This window comes from Canis lupus, chromosome 36, assembly GCF_003254725.2.
Source record: "Canis lupus dingo isolate Sandy chromosome 36, ASM325472v2, whole genome shotgun sequence".
Lineage (NCBI taxonomy): Eukaryota > Metazoa > Chordata > Mammalia > Carnivora > Canidae > Canis > Canis lupus.
This window is the reverse complement of record NC_064278.1, coordinates 24739921-24766726: the sequence shown is the minus strand read 5'-3', so window position 1 is coordinate 24766726 and position 26806 is coordinate 24739921. Positions and strand designations below refer to the sequence as shown.

At 36.3% G+C, this 26806-nt stretch overlaps 1 long non-coding RNA gene across 1 annotated transcript; it reads left to right on the top strand.

Moving 5' to 3' along the window:
• Window positions 1-16804: 16804 nt before the first annotated feature.
• LOC118350621 (uncharacterized) lies at window positions 16805-26346 on the top strand. Its single transcript, XR_004804786.1, has 3 exons — window positions 16805-16856; window positions 16966-17048; window positions 23883-26346. It is a non-coding gene; the product is annotated as an uncharacterized LOC118350621 (long non-coding RNA).
• Window positions 26347-26806: the final 460 nt, after the last annotated feature.

Below are 26806 nucleotides of genomic sequence, written 5' to 3'. Positions count from 1 at the left end.
TCTCTCTTTGGGGTAAAGGAAGATCCAAGCGTTCTCATTTTCCCCTCTACACCTATAAAGGCCAATACCTACTCTCCTTCACTTAACACAGAATGAAGTTAAAAATAAATGCTACTATAAGTGGCAGGACTAAAAAGTAACACAGCCATCTATTAGGGGGCATTGACCTGACTGCTGAATTGGAAGAGATGAAAATATCCTTTGTGATCTTATTGCAAGAAAAGTGCCACTAATCAGACAGTGTGACTTAGATAAATTTTAATCTATTAGACTCGCTTAGTTTTTTGAGCAAAAAGAATGCACATATAATAGTTAATAATTATTTCTTATTTCCCTGAACCAAAGGATATTTTTCACTAGAAATAACTGCAGTAATAAAAATTAGACATAAATTTTTCCAAAATATATTCCATGGTATTAGAGTTACATAAAATCTTCACTCCTCAAGAAAGGGGCCAAATCATAATATGAATAAAAAAAATTCCATAACCTTGCCTTTAGAAAGTCACATTCCATATGGACTATAGAAGGATCACCACAGAATAGTAATTTTCTTTTTTTTTTAAATTTTTTTTAGAATAGTAATTTTCAATTTGAAATTATTTTGCTTCTTTCAACTAAATTACATCCATTTCATTAACTTGTAGTGAAGTGCTCTTCCTCTACTAGGTTTTATATTTTAATGTACTTTAATCTGACTTTCAAGGATTATATTTAGGGCACTATGATTTATTTGCTGACACGTCGATTAACCTAGGAAACCACAAATTGTGAAAAACTTTTCAAAAAAACATCCACTTAAAAGTTGATTTAAAATCACCAATATGAAAATGACTGATAATGTCTATTCTCTTGAGGATAAAGCTAACAAATATTTGAAAAATTAACAGAGCAAATGACTAGTTTTTCCCTTAACTTGCCTTTGAAATGATTTTAAGAATAAATAAAGGACTTAATATGATGCCTGACCCCCCTCCAAGTTAGCATAAATTAGGGTAAAGATAAAGAAATTTCCTATTCATCACATGGCTAGGATTCAACATGTTGTGCTTTTTTTTAATTTATGGAAGAAAAACTAGGCTTTCAAATATATGTATATAATTTTATATGAATATGCTATGATGTTTTTTATGTAATGAGTCAAATGCCTCTTTAAGCTAACCTAATAATTTGATAAACAAGATATTCATTCTCATTAGTTGATGGATATAGGGAAAAATGACCACTCAAGCGAAGTGACCCCTTGCTTCTTTCTTTCTGGAATATTTCCCTTTCTCTCCTCCTTCTACTTTCCTCACTCATTCCTATTAGCTCTTCATGACTCCATCTTAACACTGTTGCTCCTTTTCCATACAACTAGGATAGATTTCTGTAAGCTCCCATAGTTCTCCGTACTTCTTTGGTGCATAACAACAATTGTAATTGAAATAGTAAACATTAGTCTTCTCCCAAAGTGTAATTTCTCTAAAAATTTAATTTCCAGTAGGACAGGAAGCATTCCTGATTTTCTAAAAAAGATTTTATTTATTTATTCATGAGACACACACAGAGAGAGAAGCAGAGACACAGGCAGAGGGAGAAGCAGGCCCCCCATGGGAGCCTGATGCTGGACTCAATCCCAGGACTCTAGGATCATGACCTGAGCCAAAGGCAGATGCTCAACCACTGAGCCACCCAGGTGTCCGGAAACATTTCTGACTTATTTCCTGTTGTATCTTCAGCAAGTAGTAGAAGAAAGGAAGGAAGGATCCTGCAGGATAAGGGCTCCAACAGTGAAAAGAGAAACACTGACAGTGTTCTAAGCTAAACCTTCATGTGATTAAATACCACTGCATTTTGCTACATGAATTCAGAACACTCTAGTTTAAACAACACCTACATGTTTAGGTAAATTATCATATGCTTATTACTGACAAGTGAAAGGAGACAAAGTTATCTGCCTTAATTCAAAGTGATTAAAACATATTTTGGAAATGATCACATGACTAAGGAAACTGCTGAAGAAGGACACATTGGGTATACCTATTCAGGAGAGCCAGAGAAAAACCACTTGACTGAGGGGGGAATAGCATAATTGATCCACATAATTAATGATCAAACATTTTCAAGTAGAGGCCACTCTGATCTGACATGTGGCTCCTAAAGGAAATATAAAGATAAAGTGAAATAGGGATCATGAAGAACGTGTCTATACAAGTAGTCCAGTTAACCGGCCTGTTGCTGCATAGGTGTGCTAGAAGTACACACTGCTTTCTACTTCCCAAGGCTGAGAAATCCGTTCCTGGAAGCAGCTGTCAAAAGAGACAACCTTTCACTTAGAGTTATTAGAAATCAATGTTTACTTCTCATTTATTCAACCAATATTTATTTAGTACCTACTATGTGCCAGTGGTGTTCTAGATGTTCAGGATACTTCAGCAACAAAAAGAAGCAGTAGATGCGAAACATGACTCTGGGTGAGAGTAAGTACTAAGTATAGAATAAATACTAAAGGATAGTAAGTACCAAACTGTATAAAATCTGATCCCTATTCTTGAAAAGTTCATAATCTTGAATGAGGGGGGGTTGATTCACATAAAAATGGTGACCTACCATTTGAGTAGCTCATGATGAGTATCAGATTGCCTGGTGCAGTGACTCCAACATTTTAGATGTTAAATACATGAGATTATGTCAGAGAAGAGACCACTTTGAACTCAGGGGTCAGGGAAAGCTTCATGAGGAACTGTCTTGAATGAGCCTCCCAGCCAAGTTTAGAGAAGCGCACATGGGGCGGAAAGGCAAAGGTGAATGCTCTCTGGAATCTCACGTACAAAAACTTTCTTGAAAGTCATGAACTGTCTACATTGATCAATTGAGCACCTGCTGTGAGCTGGATATTATAATACGCTTGGCAGAGTGTATAGTAAAAGTAAAAATTCACCCGCAAAAATTTATGGACTAGTAAGGAAGTCGTAAAAATATGCATTAGTCAAAATACAAAGTAGAACGTTCTGAGAGTCATAAATAAGAAAGGTGCTGATAAAGTTTTATGACATTATAGAAGAAACATTCATTTATAACTGGTTATTAGAGAAGGCCTCGTGGAAAACAGGTGGCATTCAGTGGGGCCTTACAAAATATGAACGCGTGAAGGAGAAAGTCATGTAATGGCAGACTCAGGAATGAAGCCTGATAAACAAGTGCGAGAGATTTGAATGTGGGAGGGTCATTTCAAAGCTTTTTTTTTTTTTTTAAGATTTTATTTATTTATTCATGAGAGACAGAGAGAATGAGACAGACAGACAGACACAGGGAGAAGCAGGCTCCAACAGGAGCCTGATGTTGGATTCGATCCCAGACTCCGGGATCACGCCCTGAACCAAAGGCAGATGCTCAACATCTGAGCCACCCAGGCGTCCCCATTTTAAAACTTATTGCAATAGTTGAGGTAGGGTAGTCTAGGTAAAGACATGGATATTTGTTGATTGACTTTAAAATTATAACTGGCCACATCTACTTTCTTGTTCCTCTATCATCTCTTATAAATTATTTTGCTATGTTGGTTGAACCACCAAACCTTAACATAACATGAAGTTTTCCTCACTATTTAACATTTAGCATTTGCATCCCATTAGTTTTCTTGCTTTAGCTTTTGAATCTTCAGATATTTCCAATCCCACACTTCATCATCAGATTTGATTAGTCTTCACAATGTTTCATGTTGTTTTTATTATTACAATCTGATTTTTATATGCATTTCCTTAAATAGTGGTCAATGCTTATTTTTATCTATTTTATCTTGTTTGCTGAGTTTCTTCCTTGTTCCTCTGGCTTAGTATGTTATGTATAAATTTTTAATCATTTATTTTCTAATTGTACTGTATGTGGTGAGTTATTACATTAATATTATCAGAATAGACAACACTAAAATATAAAACTTGGCTAGAATTCTATTCCAACTATCTCATGTTCTTTCTCTGACAGTGGCACTAAAGAGAATTATATGAAGTGCCTGATTTTTTCTCCAAGGTCAACTTCAGAAAGTTAAGGATGTACTTGAAATGGTATAGTTTTCTACAATATATTTTCTCTGTGAAAGGGTCTGAATATAAGCTACATGAATAGTGTTATGAGGATGGCGTTGGCCATGTGCAAAGGCAGTGATTTTTTGGCAGGGCACTGAAACTTTTACTAGTCTCAGAATAAATTATATCCCTGTTTATGTCCACAGTAGTAGGACTACTGACACCGAGAGCCAAAGGAAGAGGGATTGAGTATGGGCTCATACAGAGGTTTGAAGCAGGAAGAGGAACTTGCTCCCTGGGTCCCCTCTGCTTCCTCAAGGGATCCCCACTATGCACAGAGCCTCAGAAAATCCAACATAGGAAAGCATAGGTTTCTCCACTCCTTCTTGTCTATCCAGTCTTTAATTTTAAAAAAATGTATTGATCACCTATTTTGTGCTGGGGATGTAGTATCTGCCATGAGTTAAAACTTCTGCCATGAACCTTGACTGCTTTCAGCTTATAGTCTTGTGGGGATGACAAATGTGAAATGAATCATTATGAGTTATCACATCATTACAATGGTGACAAATGCTTCAAGGTGAAAGTGCAGAGCACTCTGAAGTCTAGCTAGAGGGTTGCACTGTGGCAGCACCCATCCCCAGAGCAGAAGAAAAAAAGCCAATTGTGTTTGAAACATAACACTGACTATCAGAATAAATTATAAAAATCTCCTTTCTTGGGGCAACAGTGGTGTAGAGGATATCCCAACAATGGTAAGGCATTTAGAAAACTTTGGCCACGGTAAATTATACATAAAATTTTGTTATCGTGAAGATGACAAGGAATCTCTGGAACAGCCCTCCCATCTTTCAATAACACATATTCCTCATAAAAAGAAGGAAATCTCAACTGAAATTTTATGCACCTGTGTTGCTAGTTGATTATTCACAAAGCATCATGGATATGATATATATTTTTCTCTACCTAATTCTGTTAGACAGTCAGTTTGTAATGCTAAACGAACTATGCACAGGAACCTTAAATAGAGCATTTCAGACATTCTCTGAACATTCACTTGTTTGTTTACTATGGGATATTTACAAAAATTAGATATGCACACTCATCATCTGAGACGTCTGTCATCTAAAATTGCCAATAAATATATTGCTTAAATAGGGCAGCCCGAGTGGCTCAGCAGTTTAGCACCTGCCTTCAGCCCAGGGCCTGTTCCTGGAGGCCCGAGATCGAGTCCCACGTCGGGGCCCTGCAGGGAGCCTGCTTTTCCCTCTCCCTGTGTCTCTGCTTCTCTCTCTCTCTCTCTCTCTCTCTCTGTGTGTGTCTCTCATGAATAAATAAATAAAATTATATATATAGCCTAAATAGCAGCAGTTAGGAACAGAAACTCTCACAATGAAAGAGCTAAGAGTAGATCATATAAATGATCAGAGCCACACAAAGATAACCCACCAGACAAGCCATGAAAGGATAAAATAACATAAGCAGTCCTTGACAATTTCTTCATGTGCTCCATTTCTAAGGATTTTTGAATAATATACAAATATAAATACATTATTTCCAAATAATTGAGAAAAGGAGGAATTAGTAAATGTACTTCATTAGAAGTAACTTAATCCTAGAAAGCAAAACCCAGATTTTATGAACCCCTTGCTCTCACTCCTTAAAAGTGGAGGCTACTTTTGTCTTTACACAATATATTCGTTAAGATTCTTTAGTTGCATTTACTAAAAAGCTAAATCTGGATATATTACTCTTACTGAGGTTCTTGAATTCCAAGCATCTCTTACTAATATTCCTTTCCTGGGTTATAGTGCACTTGTCAGAGAGGCCCTGACTTAGAAAGGAAACTCTTCTTACTTGAATGAAGTTCTCTGGGATGATGAGTGCAGAGGGAGCAGATTTTGAAAAGTTACCCATTCTTGCTAAACCTGCCATTACAATCAGAAAATGAAAAAAAGAAGCAAGAAACCCTTTCTCAAAAGCACCTGCCATCCAGGAATCCCCAGACAGAAGTAAACATGCTTCTGGCTTTGCATTGTGGAAAAAAATAATTAAAGGAGCAAATAATTCATCTTCCATTAAAATAAAAATATTCCTGTTTTACAACACTCTTTCTATAGTCACCAAAAATTACAATACTATGTAACATATGTATAGTGCTTTTTAGACTATAAAGATTTCAAATACTGTATATTATGCCAATTCTTTTCTGAGAGGACTGGAGTTGGTCATACATGTGTATCAACCTTTCAGATTCTTAGAGTATGAATCCCCATATACTTTGTAAGAGAAAGTCTTCTTAACTGATGAGATTGGAATTGATGAAACTAAAAAAATTTAGGTTAAATACTTATTTAATCAAAAATAGGTTAAAGCTTGGCATCATTAAAAAGCATATGCATATATCTTAATATATTAGTTTCACTCAGGACATATACCCACTCATTTGCCAAAGTTCAAATGTAGGGTCAAGATTATTTCTTTGGTATGGGGCTACTATCTAGAGGCCTGAGTTGGTTGTTTGCACCAACAAATCCAGAAGCACCTTCAATAAATACTATTTTGCTTTGTTTGTTTTGCATGTTTTATTTTATATATAAATAATTTATTTATATTTGTGAAATAAGAACTTAAAGACATAGATGAACAATTTAAAGCAGAATCTATCTAGGTTTCTCTGACTTTTTCCCGATTTTTTCTGTTTTCTCACCTGTACTTAATTTGATAGCAATGCTAAAATTTTTTTCAAAACTTGTCAAAGCATCAAATTTAGTGTTCACATAAATAAAAACTCTTTACAATTGCATTTTGCTCATTTAATATTAGGTTAAATGTTATACTTACAAAATGAGAAACAAATGTTATAAACAAGTTCAAGAATAAACACATTCATGTTAAGAATAAAGGGGTATGTGCTTATCCTTAAGAAGAGCCTATTTTGAAAGATCATATGATCCAATAACTCCACTACTGGGTATTTTCCTAAAGAAAATGAAAACACAAATTCAAAAAGTATATATGCACCCCTATATTTATCACAGCATTATATACAGTAGCCAAGATATGGAAGCAACCTAGATGTCCATCTAGTAAATGGATAAAGAAGATGTGGTACACACACAAACACACACACAGGAATATTATTCAGCTTTAAAAAGTGAAGTCTTGTCACTTGTAACAACATGGATGGACCTCAAAGATATTAAGTGACGTAATTCAGACAAAGACAAATACCACATGATTTCACTTATTTGTGGAATCTAAAAAACAAACCAAAAAGAAACAGACTCAAAAATACAGAGAATAAACTGATGGTTGCCAGAGGGGAGGTGGGTGAGGAATGGGCAATATTGATGAAAGTGATTAAGAGGTACAAACTTCTAGTTATAAAATAAGTCACAGAGATGAAAAGTACAGCGAAGGGAATATAGTCAATGATGTTATAATAAGGTTGTATGATGACACATGGGGACCATACTTGTGGTGAGTATTGAGTAATGTATAGAATTGTTGAATTAATATATTGTACACCTGAAATTATTAGAACACCATATGTTATGTTATACTATACTTCAGTGATAAGTATTTTTTAAGAGTCTATTTCTACAAGTTTCTGGGTACCATGGGGCGGAAGGAACAGACAGCAAGTCCAGCAAGTTGGTCAAGTAGGGAGTATATAAGAGAACATCCATGGTAATCATTATATTCCATATATTTCAGATGCTTCTCAAGAGTTATTATGGTATATAAATTAGAATTGAATTCATTTAAAATCATTTGAAATTTCTATGTTTAATGTAAGTTTTTAAAACAGAGAATTTCAGGACTATTACTTGGCATGGCTCCATGCTCCTCCTCATATAAAGAGAATCAGCAACTCTGCTGGCAAATAGTAGTAGATTCTGGGCAAAATAGCATTACTTTGAAAGCTCCGGGGTGCAACACTCTGCATTACACCCAAACACATTCCTTGCCTAGTATTCTTATCTGTCTATTTTCTACCTTATGAGCTAGATTCGCTTAGGCCAGTGTTCTCAAAACTTGAGGGGCATAAGAATTGTAGAATGAACCCTTAAAATGCTGATCAGAGGCTCTGATGGAAGGTTCTGACCCTGTAATAACAAGGGGGAAGCTCAGGAATCTGCTTTTCTAAGCATCTCCTATAATCCAAACACTATTTTTAGGCACTATTTTGACAAACAAAACTTTGAACACTATTCAAAATATCATCATCAAGGACCATGCCATCTATCTTTTGACTCCAGCCATTCTGGACTTCCTTCAGTTCTGGAAAAAACTAAGGTTTATCTCTCCTCAAGACCCTCAAGAACTATATATATAGTTCCCTTCCCAGGGCTGATTTTTCCCATACTTTTTGGACCAACTTCAACTTCTTCAAGTGCAAATATCATTTCCCCAGGGGTATTACCTGCCTCTGTAGATTAGGTTATCAACTCTTGCAACACATTCCATTGTATCCTTTATCCCTCTTTGTCAAGCATGAACTATTCCTGTTCATGTCTTTCTCTTCTACTTGCTCCACCTCCAAATCATGAGCTCCATGAAGGAAGAAACCATGTTTGCTTTGGTCACCATTACATCTCCAACACTTCTTAGGGGACTAGGCAGAGTACCACTCAGCATTATTACATGAGTAAAAAAAAAAAAAAAGTGAATGAATATCAATATACAAATCTCTTCATGAGAGACAATATTACCTGCCATTTAGATCCATTTTTAAGACTAGGATTTAATAGGAAAAAGAAAAAGGACATTTATTTTGGGAAAGAAAGAGGAAGACATGAAATCTAAAATGTCTCACTTCAATTTTCTCTAGAACTGGCTTGAAATAAACTGCCCATGTTGAGCTGGAGTATAAAAAATTTTCCATTCAGGGGATCTCTGGTGGCTCAGTGGTTTAGTGCCTGTCTTCAGCCCAGAGCATGATCCTGGAGTCCCAGGATCAAGTCCCACACCAGGCTCCTTGTATGCAGCCTGCTTCTCCCTCTCCCTGTGTCTCTGCCTCTCTCTCTCTCTCTTTCTTTCTGTGCCTCTCATGAATAAATAAATAAAACCTTAATTTTTTTCCCATTCAATGCTCACTTATGGTCTGCAAATTGTTCACTGGTGGCTGCTTATCCTTATCGGCACAAGTTCTTATTGTTAAGAATTATACACTAACAATGTCAGGGGTGAGGCTCATGAAATTGCTGCTGAAGATCTTAGGAAAGAATTCTAGAGAAAAATAGAATAATTAGTTACATGTCATTCACTAAGTGGGCCTCTACTATTAGATTTTGAGGCATTCAAACATGGCTATTTAGCATGACCTCTTAAAATAACAATAAAAAAACTGAGTACAATTATTTCATTGATAAATTAATTTAAAAAGCCATCCATCCAATATATATTAAGTAAGCCCTGAGAGTCAGACGAAATGAATAAAACACAGTATGTGTCCTCAAAATGTTTTTAGTCTGGTTGGTGATTCTATTAACAACCATACTGGACAGAAAAAAAGAAAAAAGAACAATAAAAAAATGATAATAGGAGTGCCTGGGTGGCTCAGCAGTTTAGCATCTACCTTCAGCTCAGGGCATGATCCTGGAGTCCTAGAATCGAGTCCCACATCAGGCTCCCTGCATGGAGCCCCTGCTTCTCCCTCTGCCTCTACCTCTGCCTCTCCCTCTCCCTCTGTCTCTCATGAATAAATAGATAAAATCTTTTTTAAAAAAATGAGAATAGTTTGGGGCACCTGGGTGGCTCAGTCAGTTAAACATCCAACTCTTTATTTCTGTTCAGGTCATGATCTCAGGGTCATGAGATAGAGCCCTGCATTGAGCTCCATGCTGGGCATGGAACCTGCTTAAGATTCTCTTTTTCCCTCTCCCTCTGCCCCTGTTCCACCAACTTGCACATGCACACGTGCGCTCTCTCTCTCTCTCTCTCAAAAAAAAAAAAAAAAAGGAGACTAGGTTAAGGGAAGTTAGAGACATCACCATGTATAATAACATTTGCATTATAGACATCGCAGAAAAGAGAGCAAAACAGGCAGAAAAGTTATTTGAAGAAATAATAGCTGAAAACTTACCTGAATCTGAAGAGACATACAGATCCAGGAGGTACAGAAAACCCCTAAAAGAATCAATCTGAGGAGGTCTACATCAATACACATAATAATTAAAATGACAAAGAGCAATGACAGAGAATTTTAAAAGTAACAGGAAAAAAGAATATAATTACATACAAAGGAAACCCCATAAGGCTTTCAGCTGATTTTTCAGCAGAAATTTTGTGGGCCCAAAGAGAGTGGCATGATATATTCAAAATATTAAAAGGAAAAAATCTGCAGCTAAGGATACTCTACTGAGCAAAGCTTTCATTCAGAATAGAAGGAGTGATAGTTTCCTAGACAAACAAAAGTTAAAGGAGTTCATCCCCACCAAACCAGCCTTACAAGAAAGGGAATTCTTTGAGTGGAAAAAAAAGGCCATAATCAGGAGTAAGACAATTAGGAAAGGAAAAAAATTTCACAGGCAAATACAAACAAAAGTAGCAGATTAATCACTTAAAACACCAGTGCAGAGGTTAAAGCAAAAAGCAGTAAAATCAATTATATCTATAAAAATTAGTTGAGGGATTCATAAAATAAAAGGATATAAGTATAATATTATAGACATAAGATGTATGTGGGTGAGAGTAAAAATTTAGTGCTTTTAAAATGGGTTCTAAGAATGTATTTAACTTGATGAGCCATGTATAGAATTACTGAATCATTATATTATACACCTGAAACTAACATAATACTGTATGTTAATTATACTTAAAAAGTTAGTTTAAAATTTTTAAAAATACTTTTACAAAATTCATTCTTTTACCAAAAGAAGCAAAACCCCTCAAAAATACATAACACACACACAAAACACCTACATACCTATGAAACAAACAATGAGATACTATAATTATACAACAATAAATATCTGTTATGTGTCTTTAAAGTTCAATTTATCTATACTGGACTCACTCCTGTCTTTGGTTGTAATCTGGGGGCAGACTAATCCAGGCTGGTATTGGCTAGGTCAACTTGGCCCTGCTTCCTATGTCACCTGCCCTTATTGTGGGACCAACAAGCTAGTCTGGACCTGCTATTTTGTCAGTGACTGAAAAACAAGAGAATAAATCCGATCTTTAAAGTGCTTCTTCAAGTCTCTGTTTGCATCTTATTTACTGAGATCCCATGTGGCCAAAGCTCATCATTAGCCAATTCAGAATTGAGAGGCAAGGATAATACTTCACCTCTTGTTAGGAAAACTGGATATGCACATAGAAAAGGGTGTGGATACAAGGAAGGGAAGAAGAATCAGAGCAATTAAATCAATCTATTATAGTAATATAAACAGGGAAGCAAAAGATTAGGAAGAAACTTCAAGGAGTGTCAGGATCAAGAAAATCAAGTTTATTACTTTATTTTTATATCCTATTTTTAGCACAATTCCAGCGACTTATTATTAAATTTTAGCAGCAAGTCAATGTGCTTGCTTAAACCTTACTAATTGGACAAATTTAAGATCTATTTGAAGGATCAAGAATTTTCCATTAAACCCCTGAATCTAAGTTTGCTCAACATTAGAAAAACATCAAGTAGCAAGAGTTTTAATAGCATGGGATAAGAGCTATGAGAAAGTGTCTTAATGGTATTTTAAAGCTACTAGGTATCAGAATACCACAAGGAGGATGCTCCGAATTGTGTTTCCACTCTTTATTAAGATGCTTTGTGTAATTAGTAGTGTTTCTATCAGAATAAATGGTAATTTGGAATTCATCCAAATTAAAAGCCCAGATGAAACAGGAACATTAGTGATGAGTAGAATGTTAAAAGAGTCAAACTTCTCTAGGGTAGATATGTCTGTGCTAGTCAGAGCAATTTAAATCAAATCTGTAGAATCCATGTGGAGTAAAGCAGAATAAATAGAGAGAAAGTTTGTGGGAGGAGGAACCAGGAACTCACACAGACTTCTAGCCAAAAGGGAAATTCACTTCCAATTTAGAGTTCAGAAAACTCGAAAAATCAGACTAAATTCTATATATGCCTTGTGAAATCCGCATTGGCATCTTAAAGAATTAAACAGTAAATATAGTAAAATAAATCATTATTCATCTCTTGTTACTTAGCATCTTATGGTTCCAATAAAGGTGGATGCTACAAAATAGAATAATTTCTTCATGTAATATTGTAATACTAGGACTACAAATACAATCTTCTATAGGAACATTGACAAAGTATTCCCAATATCATTTACCATGAGTATTCAAGAAAAATGATTAGGCTGCTTCATCTGGATCTGTGTTACTATGTTACCAGGAACATCTTGCTTCAGTGTCTGTTGGTCATATAACCATGATTTGGCAGGCCTATACACAGCCACATTGCACCTAGGTAATGATGACCAGTCTGTGATATTAAAAATTAGTTGCTTATCATGCCTAGGAGACAGTTAACATGGCAGTCCTGGCCTGTGCCTACCATAGAAGCAAATAATCATGAGTTTGACATAATATAGGTAAGTGTCGATATTAAGACCTTCTAATCTCCTACAAAACTAGATTCTGATATAGTGGGAAGAGCTATGGCGTAGAAAACAACAACAACAACAATGACAAGAACCTCTTATGGAAAAAAAAAAATAAGCTCTAGGATTACCTCATACCATGTGTAAAACAGCCAAAAATATAAAACTTCAGGGAGAAAACACAAATACACTCTTTGTGACCTTTGGTTAATCAAAATATTCTTAGATAATACAACAAATTAGACTTCATGAAGCCTTAAAACTACTCTTCAAAAGACACTGTCCAGAAAAGAGACAAGCCAAATGCTATTAGCAAACCATCTACCTCTTGAAGGAAATTAATCAGAATATATAAAGAATTCCTGGGATCCCTGGGTGGCGCAGCGGTTTGGCGCCTGCCTTTGGCCCAGGGCGCGATCCTGGAGACCCGGGATCGAATCCCACGTCGGGCTCCCTGCATGGAGCCTGCTTCTCCCTCTGCCTGTGTCTCTGCCTCTCTGTGTGTGTGTGTGTGTCACTATCATAAAAAAAAAAAATTCCTACAACTCAATAAACAGAAATGTCACAATTAAAAAAAAATTGACAGGAGATTTTAACAGACACTTCACAAAAGAAAAAATAGAGGTGACAAAATAACCATATGTAAGATTTCTCAACATCATTAAGTTGCTAGCTAAAAGCATAATGAGAAACCACCTTATAGGTACTATATTATCTAAAATAAGCTGAAAGCATGAGAAACTATCTCAAATCTATTATATTAGCTAAAATTAATAAACTGGAAATACCAAATGTTGGGAAGGATGCAGATTAACCAAACACTTATGAGGTGGGAATGCAAAATGATATGGCAACTTTAGAAAATAATTTAGCAATTTCCTGTAGAGTTCAATATATACCTACCACATAATCAAGCAATTCTATTTCTACATGTTTACTAAAAATAAAATGTTTGTCCATACAAAGACCTGTGTATGTTCATAACATTACTTTTTTCATAATAGCCCCAAATAACCCAGATGCATATTAATTGGTAAAGAGATAAATTGTGGTAAATTCATAAAATGTAATAATGCTCGACACTAGGAAAACAACTACCTCTACAGGAACCAGTACAGATGAATCTGACAATCATTATGTTCAGTGACAGGCTAGTCACAAAAGGCTACATTCTTTAAGATTTCACTTGTAGGATAATCTTGGGATAGAGAAGAGGTCAGATATTACTACTGGTGGGAAGGCTGAGGGGGCTGACTACAAAGGACCATGAGAAAACTTTATGGGATGATAGAAATGTTATATATTTTAATTGGCATGGTAGTCATATAACTGCTTACATTTGCCAAAACTTATCAAATTGTAAAACTGATCATGAGAATTTTATTGTATATAAATCAATCTCAATAAATCTGACCTTAAAAAATAAAAGAAAGAAAGAAACAATGGCAGCTTCAACCAGGATGAGAGAGGAAATGGGAAGAAGTGAAGGAGTGGATGGACAATTGCTGAAGACGGTGCCATGAGAGGCTCCTAAACTTCCCTCTTCCCCATAGACATACCAAATGTAGAGCTGCACACAGAGCAGTTACCTATGAGAGAAATTAAGAAACTAACTGAGCGACTCTCATTCACGTCAGGTGAATGGGAAAGTACCCACATTAAAAATGGGGAGGAAAGACTGACACACTCTTGCCATAATCCCCAACCCTGATACAGTACCATACAATTGGGAAAGAACTGCCAATGCCCTGCTTCTTCTGGAGGAGAAAAGGGTTTGGACCTTACACTTAGTGCCCCCAACTTTTAAGACTTGCATCAGAGGGATGGGTTCCCAAAACCCTAGCTCTGAAAACCAGCAAGGTTTTCATCCACAAGACCCACAAATCTACAGCAAACAAAGGAGCAGTTGTTCCTAGGCACGTAAGCCCTCACTATGGCTATTCTCCCAGGACCCAGCACAGAGGGAACAGCATAGTCCCTCATCTCCATGATTTCGCTGAAAGGGACCCATCTGCATAATTTGAAAGCTGCTCCCCACTTCTAATTTAGAACATATCTAGGAACTGGCTGTGATCCTCCCATGAAAATGGAAGCTAGTGGACACCTCCCCGTCTACCTACTTATTGTCTGCTCCAAGTCATCACTATCTACCTAAAAAAAAAATGTGTATATACCAGTTTCACTCCAGATTTTACAGCGACTGTCCAAGAGACAGGTCCTCAGATCACCTGGTCTGATAGCCAATGAGGCTTCCATATACCTGTTCCACATATAAGGTAAGCTCATCAACTTTGGTCTTGGCAATTATTTTTTGGATATAACAGCAAAAGCAAAGGCAACAAAAGCAACAACAAACAAGTGGGACTGCATCAAACTAAAAAGTTTCTGCTCATGAAAGGAAACCACCAACAAAATAAGGCAATTTATGGAGTGGAAGAAAATATTTGGAAACCACATATCCAATAAGGGGTCAATATCCAGAGTGTACGATAAACTTATACAACTCAATAGAAAAAGAAAGACCCACAATTAACGCAATTAAAAATGGTCAAAGGACCTGAAGAGACATTTTTCCACAGAAGACATAGATATAACCAACAGGTACGTGGAAAGGTATCCAACATTACTGACCACGAGGGAAACGCAAATCAAAATCACAATGGGATATCACCTCATACCTATTAGGATGGCCATTATAAAAATGGTAAGAAATAACAAATGCTCTCAAGGATGTGGAGAAAAAGAAACCCTGGGAATGTAAATTAGTACAACCACAATGGAAAGCAGTATGGAGGTTCCTCAAAAAATTAAAATTAGAACTAATATAGGATCCATAATCCTAATCCCACTTCTGGCTATATATATCCAAAGGAAAGCATTATCTCAAAGAGGTATGAATTCCCATGTTCAATGCAGCATTATATACAATAGTCAAGGTATGGACACAACTCCAGTGTTGATCAAGAAATAAGTAGATTAAGCAAATATGGTACACGTATAAAGTGGAGAATTAATCAGCCTGGAAAAAAAAAATCCACCATTTGTGATAATGTGGATGGACATGGAGGGCATTATGCTAAGTGAAATAAGCCAGAAAGAGAAAATAAATACTGCATGGTTTCACTTACATGTGGAAACTTAAAAACAAACAAACAAAGCACACACAACATCAAAAAGTGAAAAAAAGAACCCATAAAACCAGAGAGTAGAAAAATGGTTGCCAGGGTGTCAGGGCCTGAGAAGGTGGGGAAATAGGGAGAGGTTGGTAAAAGGCAAGAGACTTCAGGATAGGAGTCAAGAAAGTTTTTTAATGCAAATTCCAAGGAAACTGAGGACTAGTGGGTAAGTATGAGTACTTTGGAAGGGGCAGGCAATAGTGGGTTGTGGGAATATAGGAGAGAGATACATTCTGTGCAGAAGGCAGTTGGTTTGAAAATCCAGGCACAAATGGCGCCACAGAGCATGCCCAGCATCACTAATGTTGAAGATGGCTTGAGCACATAAAATTGCAAAGGGTGAAGCTGGAGAGGCAAATAGGGTCCAGGTTAAGTTGGGCTTTGTAAAGCATCCTAGGGATTTAAAGTTTTTATCCTTAGAATGATGGGAAGCCATTGAAGGATTTTAAGCTGGGAATGATCCATTCGAATTTGTTCCTCACGAAAATTTCATTGGCTTCAGTATGGAGGACTACAGAAAGTAGCAGTGAAATTAATGGAAGGGACCAATAGTCATGGTGCAGTGGAATGGAGAAAAGTGAAGGATTCTGCAAACTCTTGTAAACATATAAAATCCAAGGACTGATTGGACACGAAGCTTAAAAGAGTGGTAATAGTCAGGAATTATGCCCATACTTCTGACTTAGGCAACTTGGTAGATGATAATTCCAATTATTAAAGCTAAGAAATTTTGGAGAGGGAGGATGTTGGAAGGGAAGATGATGGATACATTTTATTATTACTGTTATTATTTGGTCATGCTATAAAAATGCTAGTCATATGATATATCTGGCCCCTTTATTTAAAGATCAGTGTTTCTGATCTTCAGAACTATAATTCTTATAATGTTAAAAACCTTTAAGTTTCTTACTTTAAAAGTTACTTTTGTCCTAAGTCTATGGGCACATTTTTACTATTAGATATGGATACAAAGAACATTGGAAGCAAAAGCTCTTATTGCAAAAATGGTGGTTAAAGACTCATTTCCTTCCTCCTCCTTTTTGTCCTCATGAAAGAAATCAGCCACATATCTGAGATCTGGTGGAATCAAGTTTTGTCTTCTTGTAAAGTTGCCCTCTTTTTTCTTTATCCAACTTAAATGACTTTATTTCCTTTCTCTGTATCTTTGTGATTATAATTATGTTTATATTCACATTGTTTTCTGTTATCTAGTACCATCCCCTTCTGTCTTGAAGACAGAAGTTCTGCTTAGTTATTGGAAGTACTCAAGTACCTTGGAAAATCCTATGAATTAGGTGAGTACTTCATCAATAATTGCTAAATGCCTAAAGAGTCTGCATCCTGAACTTGCTCATCTAATAATGTAGTTTCAAAAGTCATTCTGTTTTTTAATATTTTCTGTCAAATCCTTTAGCAACATCTATATTATTAGAACGGATGATAAAGTCTTATTCCAAGTAATGTGGAGGTGAAGTAGGGAGGTGTGAAATGGGTGAAGGAGGTCAAAAGGTGCAAACTTTAAGTTATAAAATAAATATGGGAATGTAATATACAGTACGTTAAAAATAATAAAAAAGAGTTACATAAAGAAAATTCATTTAAAAATAAAAATTAATCTTTAATCTGTTTGACATTATTCCCTTTATTTCTAAAATATGTATTAAACTTAGTCCTTATAAAAATTTATGAGAAAAGGTAATTTATCCTTCAAAATGTTTAGTTACCCAGATGTTAGAACACTTAAGCTACAAGTTGTCTAGGGGGTGAATGAATGAGTGCCTTTTCTGAGTGGTAAGGCCACAATAGTTGCAAAAGTAACACAAAAACATAAACCATGAAAACCAGAATGTATGGCTTTCCTCAACTGTCACGGGTTGGTTGTAAACGTTAATGTGCTCAGGTGAAGCCACAAATGATGTTACCAGAACTATACAAGAGTGTTGTAATCAGAACTTGAATTGTATTTTGGAATTGGCTATAAACATGACTTGTGGTATAGGTCAAACTGACTCATTTTAGGTTTACTGCACTTGCATACTTTCCTGGTAACTGAAAGATTCTTAGTGTTTTTCTTTTCTTTTTTAAATTTATGCTATCCAGTTAAGAAAATAGTGCTTTGTGTTCCAGTAAAAGATTTACTCTATTAATATATGTTATCTGAAAAAAAATCCATATCCTCTGTACCAAATATAAAAAGCAAAAGGAAGGAAACTGAAAATATGTGTTTACTTTGAGTCAGTAATGACTCTGATATAGCACAGGGAATGGTTATAGTACGAGCAAAAACATCAGTGTTATCTGATCAAGGCTCACCTGGCAGCAAGGCAAAGTTCTTTACTCATGGAGGAATTCATCATGGTGTCTGGGGGGGAAAATAACACACATTCTAGAACCTCTATCAGTATTTGTTTTAGAAAAGTAAGGTAATCTAGGAATTAGGAACCCATAGGCAAAATTTGTTATAAAATGTCAAATAAATACCCTGCTTGTTTGGAAGCATCTTTTTTTCAATATGTATAATTTTTATCTGTAGCTTGTATGCTTTGGAGTAGAAAAATAATAAGTATCACTTGACCGTATTATAGCAATTATGAACATGGTCACTTGGTATATGTACTTCTCCCCTAGAGTACATACATACATGAAGAGAATACCAGAGCAAAACTTAATTCATGTCTTGAGTCTCTAATAATTCAAAATGTGGTCATATTCCAAAACCTATAGGTCTTCTTTTATAAAAGCTGAGTGGCTTGCAACCATTTCATATACTGGGCTTTTCAAAAAATGGGATGTATCCACTAATAGGTTTTCTGTATTTGAGAAATTATGTATTATAAACATGTGATTCAAGAGAGCTAGCAAACAATTAAATCAGAAATGAATTCCTTCCCTTTCAAATTTCACAGATGCAGGTGGGCTCTGAAGTCAGCCAGAGAGGGACAAAGAACTTGCTTATGAGTAGCAACTCTTTATTTTTTCAACGGCAACACTCAACATATGTAAGAAGGGCATGGGAGATTTACTGCTTTATGAAATAAATTAGGTATTTATCTACATCTGGATTCATTCTTTATGAAATAGAGAACCTATATCAATTATTTTCCCATATCATCAATTATTGTTTGATAAGAAAAAAATCCAGATTTCTGAAAATACCAAGTTTTAAAACCACTCTGTACCCAGAAAATTTTTTTAAAAATTAAATCCCAAAAATTCTTTGGTATTTAAATGAGCACTGAAAAAAATATATATATTAAAAAGCTACCTGATGATTATAGGGAATAAGAGCTAATTCATAGTTTACCATATGGGATAAAAGAATTATTTGACCGTCATATTTGAAGATGCCAGACAGTTAATGCAAAAGAATGAATTTCTTAATAAGTTTACCAGTGATGAAGACAAGAGAAAGAACCGAAAGGAGGAAACAATGAAAGCCACACATTAGGGCAGCTGTGTGATCTGAAAAACTCTGCCTCCACTTTGTGTCCAATTTGAAATCTCCTTAAGATACAAAGAAAAAAAAAAAAAGATACAACGAAGAGCCTTTACCAGGAATGGGATTATGCACTGATTGAAAAAGCCCACTCTAGAACCCATACATATGTGATAGCGAAAAAAAAAATATATATATATATATATTGGCATATAAATGGTGATATAGCATCAGTTCTCAAAACTCAGCCACTCATTCTCAAGAGATCTGGAGAGTCTACATTTAACTGTAACTTGACTTTAACTGAGCTCAAGCATTTTGTACCTTTGAAACTCTTTGTTTAATTCAAATCCTTTACAAAATATGATATCTGAAGCAAGTAAAAATGGAACTCGTTTGATTTTAGGTGAGGAGGTGGGATTGGCAGCCCCTAATCCTATCCATTAGCAGCTTCTTTCCCTTCTTTTCCTAGGTGGTAGCTTTCCAAGGTAATTCTTTTTTTTTTTTTTTTAAGATTTTATTATTTGTTTGTTTGCTTGTTTATTTATTTATGAGAGAGAGAGAGAGAGAGAGAGAGAGAAAGCAGGAAGAGGAATGGTGGGTGGACAGAGAAAGGGACAAGCAGACTCCCTACTGAGCAGGGAGCCAGGATCTCAGGACTGGATCCCAGGACCCTGAGATCATGACTTAAGCTGAGGTCAAATACTTGCCCTACTGAGCCATGCAGATACCGGTCTCTGGGGTAATTCTGTAGTATCCCTGTGGCTGAAATATAGAAAAAGCAATTTAGATGTTTCAGTCATATAGATCATATAGTCATATAGATGTTTTAGATCATATAGACTGATGTGTCAGTCATATATAGGGAAATACTTCCTGCTTAAATTAGTCCTACTGTTTGTTGATTCCCCAGACCCCTGGTGAAAAGAGGAGGCTTGACAACTGTCAATATTCAGTTAACACGGCAGACTGAACAAATGGCTACCACTGCTCTATCTTAACATTCCTCAAGTTATAGTAAAGCAACATCATTATTCACAAAGACAAGAGGAAGAAAAAGAGAAGCCAATGTAAACAAATGTTGGGCACATGGAAAATTGAAACCTGTAGGTCCCAGGAAAGTGAATTGATTCATAACACAGAACCCCAGAAAGGCTTGAGAACCAAAGGCACCAGCTACTGAAGCTGAAAGTACTGAGAGAGGGTCGTTTGAGCTAAGCAATCACCCCTCGATGATCCTTCCAGGAAAGAGAAATTTTAATTTCTAGTAAAGCCTCAGACTCTCAGGTATCTTCCTATAAAAGACGGTTAAAAGGAAGATATACTTTCTTTTAGCCCATCTTCCCTATGTAGGCTTTTAGAGCACTGGAAATGGGTAATTGGACACAGGCAGACTCAAAAGGAAATCTTTGAGTGGTGACTCTGTACCCTGCTAGGGGAGCTGGTCTAGAATGCAGCGGAGAATGGAAGGCTGCCAAAAAGGCCTCTCCTGGAATGGTTCTCCTTATTAGCTCCACAGTACTTTAAGCAATTACGTCCATGTATACATGATAAAAATACGTTTCATTGCAAAAAGAGAATACTCAGTGCTTGATTATTCAAATGCATGAGGACAGAAACACAGGTTTTGAAAAATAGATTTCTAAAAATCATTTCCTCTTGTCCTTTGAAAAATAGTTACCTTCTCAAATGTATTTTATCTAGGTTGGTGGAAAACATTCTGCATGTGACTGCTTTAGGAGGAGAGAAGTGATAGGAAAGCTTACAGGAAAGTAAGTACTAGCAATAGCTACTGTTAGGGTCATGGGTAATTCATCTACAAATAATCCCATTCGGTCTTTGTCATTTAAATAGAACTCCTCATTTGATCATGTATTGCTCAAATTGAACTTTTGGACACATTATACCTTTGTAGAGTACTAATGTCAAAAAAAAAATAGCCAGATCATGTTTTTTCATATACTGCATAAATGGAATTTGTCCTCTTTAAAGTCTGGAGTGGTTACTTACTTTCTGGCAAATTCATCTGTAAAGATTTCCAACTGGAAATGTATTTTGCATGATAACAGGTTGAAGTCATGAATCACTTGGTAATTCATTAGAGTGACTAGCATCAAAGGATCCCTTAGGAATTTAGGGGAAAGGTAGTTAAGCAATTAATGAAGTTATTTAAAATCCTGATATGGTTGAGCCTGCTTTGAAGACTGCTAGGGATTAATATTTATTTAATAGATTGTCAGTTTCCATGCCAAAAAAAGAAATGTGACAGAAGTCACCCTAGTCTAAATGTAAAAAAGGTAGCCCATTTGAAGCATATTTTATTGCGGTAGTTGACACCATTATAGTCTGTACCATTATATCACCATACAAAAGCCATCATTCTCAAGCTGAAATTAACATTGCTGTTGTTTTCGATTAGAAGAATTGGCTCTAAATCCAGCAATTCTCTGCAGTGATTTATATTTTAGTAGCTGCCATCTTGCACCAGGAGAGAACATGTCAGAGTATAACTGCTCTCTGATGAGACATAAGGTATTAAAATTGATATGAGATGACAAAATGGGAGAATAGCATTGTAGGGGTAAAGTTTTCACTTGAGGACCGTCTCTGTTACGGCTTCATTCCTGAGACTCTGCTAATCTTTATGTTTGATTCAGAACCTAGTTCTTCCCATGGCAGTGTAGAGGATGTGAGCCTGGTGTTATATAATTAGCTCTCATCTCTTGCATAAAATACCGCGAATGTATCAAGTTGCCAGAAAGATCTCATTCGTAAGAATTAATGATAGCTGAGTTGATTGACAGAATGAACACTCCTAAGGACATTTGGGGTTTCCTTCATTGTGTCAAGATTTATTTTTATATGTTGTAGCTAGTCCCACCTAGTTTTACCCCTAATGTCTTCTTAAAAAGCAGTGTAATTAGTGATTTTTTACCCTGAAGTTCAGTACTAAAATCTCAGCATATTTCATAGTATTTTATCATACCATTTAGTTTTTAAACAACCTTTATCCTTAAAAATAGTCAGAGCACTCTACAATCTCTGTTTTAGATTTCTCTTGCTCATCCTTGAAGCACTCTGAAATAGGGTTGCCATTAAGAAATAATAGGCATGAGTTGAAACTTTTTTTCATATCCTTAGAATACCAAACACCTAAATTAATGACTAAAATGCCACAGTGTTCAAATTTATAGTAATATTATCATCATAAAAATATTAAATACCAATAAAGCATATTAGATTTGATTTCTACTCTATCTTGAAGAGAATATCTTTTAGGGGTGGTGCATTCCGTACATCCTATGTACAGGATACCTTTTTACTCAAAGTGCTCATGTTTGCTTTTAAGGAATGCATATTCTCTTGTGTAGCTTCTCATGCAATGAGTTGCTACTAAAGTTTGGTAACTGCCTCTGTTGTCCTACCTCCATCTTGTCCCATGCAAGAGAAATAAAAAAAATATAAAATCTTTGGCTTCTAACTTTGCAACAATGGCACTTTGGTTGTCATGGTTGAGTGGAATAGTAAGGTTGGAGATAGGAAAGTAGAATGGATTGCTCATCAAAGAAAGGCATTAGTCAAGTGGCTGAGAGTGGCCAAGTATCAGCAACCCAACTCTAATGCCTATATTATAATAAGACCAGGATCTTGAAATGCATGGTCAATGGCCTATGAAATGCCTGGTGTAAGTAAAATAAGCCAGACAAGCGGCAAGTCAGGCAAATAAGGTATATGAACAAAGGGTCTTAGTTATGACTTATTCAAAAGCAAGCATTTCACGCCATAGCATCAGTTTACTATTTGTCACCTAGGAATGGGTCAATGTCCAAGGGCCAAAATAATGCCACCTATTAATAAGTTAGAAAAACCTGTTCAACCTGTGGTAATTTGTTTTGCATTTAATATTACAAATACTGTGAAAATGTGGGTATATCTGTGTGCATTCTATCCCCTTTGCACCACTTCTCACCTGTCTTTCCCAACTTGATTTAATAATAGAAAAACCAACAACCTAGTATTGTTATCCTTGGAAGGTAAGTTATTTTGTGCCTGAGTAAAGGTCATTGTGTAAAAGAATAATTGTTTTACTTTATTAAAAAGAAAAGTTCTGAGTAGGATTTTCACCGAGCAATTCAGAGACACTTTTTACCTGCCTGAAGGTCCGTTACCTCTTCACCAGTGACTCTACCAATGAATATTAAAACATATTTGAATCCTTTTCCCAGATGTTGGAGTGTCCAGATCTCTCAAAGATGTATTTTCCTCTTCACTATGGTCTTTCTTCCCTGGTTGTAACAGTGGCATCCAGCTATATAATCTAGTCTGTTTTGAAAACCACCTGCTATGCTTTCCTTTCTCATTCTCTACATCTAGTCTCCTCATTCATTGCTAATATGTCTTCAGAGAACCACTGTTTAAGCTTGAAATTTTATCTTTTTTGACTCCTTTCTCTTCTCTGATATTTCTGAACAGTTTCAAACTATTCTCAAGCTCCCATTATCTCTTCCCTTCTGTAATTATAATTCTCTCTTAGAGTGCAGCCTGAATTCTAGTCTTTTCCCTGCTCCCCACCATCTCCACATACTCTCATCATAGTCTTTCTAAAATCAATTTCCTGATTATTTGACTCTTTGAAAACCATAGTAGACACAATGCAGAGTGCTGTGTTTACCACACCGTGTCTTCTTCCCAGGCACACAGAAGGACCACATTTCCGAGACACTAGATTGGAACCTTGTGACTGTATTCCGACGTATGGGAATATGAGCTGACACAACATATCGCTTCTGCTGATGACACATGAGAGCCAATAGGCCTCTGGCCGTTTCTCTTTCTCTTCCTTGATTATCTGGGATGCCGTGTCTTCAGAGGACAGTATCATCAGATGGAGGACACCTGAATCTTCAACTAGAGGAAGGACGTGACCACCTCCCAGCAGACTTTTCATGAGCAAGAAATAAACCTTGTTGTGCTAAGTCAGTGACTTTCCGGGATTTGCCTGTTGGATTAACTTGGGGTTATTTGCCTAACATTCTCAGAAACTTTCATTTCCAGAAAACAACCTATTACTGAGACATTTAAAGTTCTTCATGATCTGCTCCTAAGATGAGCCCTGATTAGATGCCAGGCCCCAAGTTTAACACTACGTATCATAACTGGTTCAACTTTATAACAACCTAATGAGAGAAACTGAAGTCCCCAGAGATAAAACAATGTACATGAGTTCACATGGCTAACAAAATGAGTAAGACCAATACCAAAACCCATACCCAGTTTTTCTATCTCTTTGGCAAGGTCTTTCCTAGAGATGTGTCAAAGACATGCTCTATAGTCCAACGTGCCTGAGCTTGCTGTATGTTATACCTTTCTTTTGCTGTGCGTCTACTTAGAAATAGGGCCTCAGTTGCCTTCAAATAATTTACCAAGGGAGGTCTTTCTGATTACTACGCAGCCTCTTTAGTCACTCATTAAAAACTGCAGAGCATTATGGGAAGGGAGGCAGGTAAGTGTACCTGCTCCAAGCTGAACGTGGCATTTTGTGCCATAGGAGTTTCTGGGGCCATAGCAAGTCCACCAGCAACAGATCTTACTGCTCAGTTAGAGGACACTGTGAGCCAGTGCATGTGAAAGAGCTTCGAGAAGACGTGCAGCCCTCTGCAAATGTGAAGTAAGCCTATCTATTTACTTTCTCCCTAAGTCTGTATGCAGAGACATCACCTGACCACCAAGGCAGCAAACAGTAGAGCCCTTCCATCCTGACTTTCAAACTCATCTCATAATGTTTCTATTAATATCTGGCAAAAATCCACCGAGAGCTGCAAAAATCCCAGGGAGCTTGTGTGAGCCCTTCTGAAGAATGAGCGTTGGCAAACGTCAGAAACAAAGCAGAAGCCAAAGCTTATTTATAGTTCTGGGCAGACCTAGCTCCTAGGGCAGAGCAGGCTTTATGTTCAAAGACTCATCTCAGGTTAAAACATCCTATTTTATTTAAACAGAAAGTCCTTGCTGGCAGCTACACAACTTTGACCAGATATAGGATTTTCTCTGTGTCACTTGGCATAAAGACATGCAAAAGTTTCCTAATATGATATTCTTGTAACTTGGAAAAATTAGTAACTCCCACCATGCAACCCTTGTAGGATCATGTGCTAATGAAGAAGATGCTCTAATAATTAGGCCTAGAGCCCACTGAATGTAACACCTTCCAATTAGCACTCCCCAGCATGAATACTGCCATTATCATTAAACAACAAAGACAAAAATGGGTATCAATCCACATAATAGAAAATAATTGATGAAGTTGGAGGGCGTGATTATTTGTGATTACTTTACAGTCATGCACAGAAAGTAGGAGAACCACAGCTAGTGGTTAATCTCTGGCTACCTCTTTGAAGATAATGAAATTGGCTTCCTACTGATGATTATTCATTAACAATTAATTCTTTCTCAGTGATCTGCCTCATTTTCAGCTTCTCACTACAAACATGCAATGGAATAATTACAAGTGGAAATGAAAAAGCAATTAGTGGCAGATAATGCCAACATCTGATTAAAAAACAGTAGAACAGATTAGCAGTTTCGTAACTGCAAGTCTGCTGCCTTCAGCAGGGAGGTGTAAGTCACCCAGTTATACTGCAGTTCAAGCTGTGCTTTCTCTTTTATTGCCTCCCTTCCATCATGGTCTGCCACATTAAATGCTCTCTTTTATTCTAGGGGGCATTGGCTGTTGTAAATACTTTCCACAGATTAAGTAGCTTTTGAGATGATTTGTGGTCCTAGAGGCTGAAATTCGAAAAGGCACGGTCTCATCATATGATGGCTAAACCCCGTATCTATATACGCCTTTCTTTGGGGACCACAGAAAATATCACCATACATTGCTTTGCTTTTGTTTCAACTCAACCTTTGTTAAGTATCCACAGAACAAGTCTCACTAAATCAAAAACAAACATCTTCTTTAAGAAGGTTGGCTCTTTTGTTACCTGCATCCATGGCTGCTTGGGTCTTGTAGGTTGGATTCTTGCCTTGCATAATGGGAGACATAAATTGGCGGTTAGTAGAGTTTTACTTAATGTTTAATAAGGGTTGACGTAGTGCTGGCTGCCATATAAATAATCCTTCAATAAAAGGCTTATAATTTCACTCTTCTCAGCAATCCAGCTGGTGTGTCAGTACTTCGTATAATGTAGAACTACATGGGGAGTGTCAAAACCATCACTTCAGAAGGTAAAAAAGGTAATTCTCTTTTAAGTCATTTGGAAGATATATTCATCCAAAGCTCTGATAAGACCTCGCTGTAGAACTTAACATGGTAGAAGCATAGCCAAGAGCTATTTCAGAAAATGGAGTTTTGAAAAGAACTATGTATTTAACTATAATATCATTTGGTCATATGCTATTTTATCAGGTCCGCAAAGATCAACATAATGAAGGAGGGAGTTATGCAATGGAAATAAAGCAAACTTTGATGAATTGATATTCATTTAATATGCAGTAATATGGTGCCTTTATGATCAATGGAACATCTGTTCAGATTGGTCATTTCTTGTTCACTATGCCTGCTGGAGATTTTAAATATCACCCCGAATATTATTAATTTTATGATTGAAATTTTAT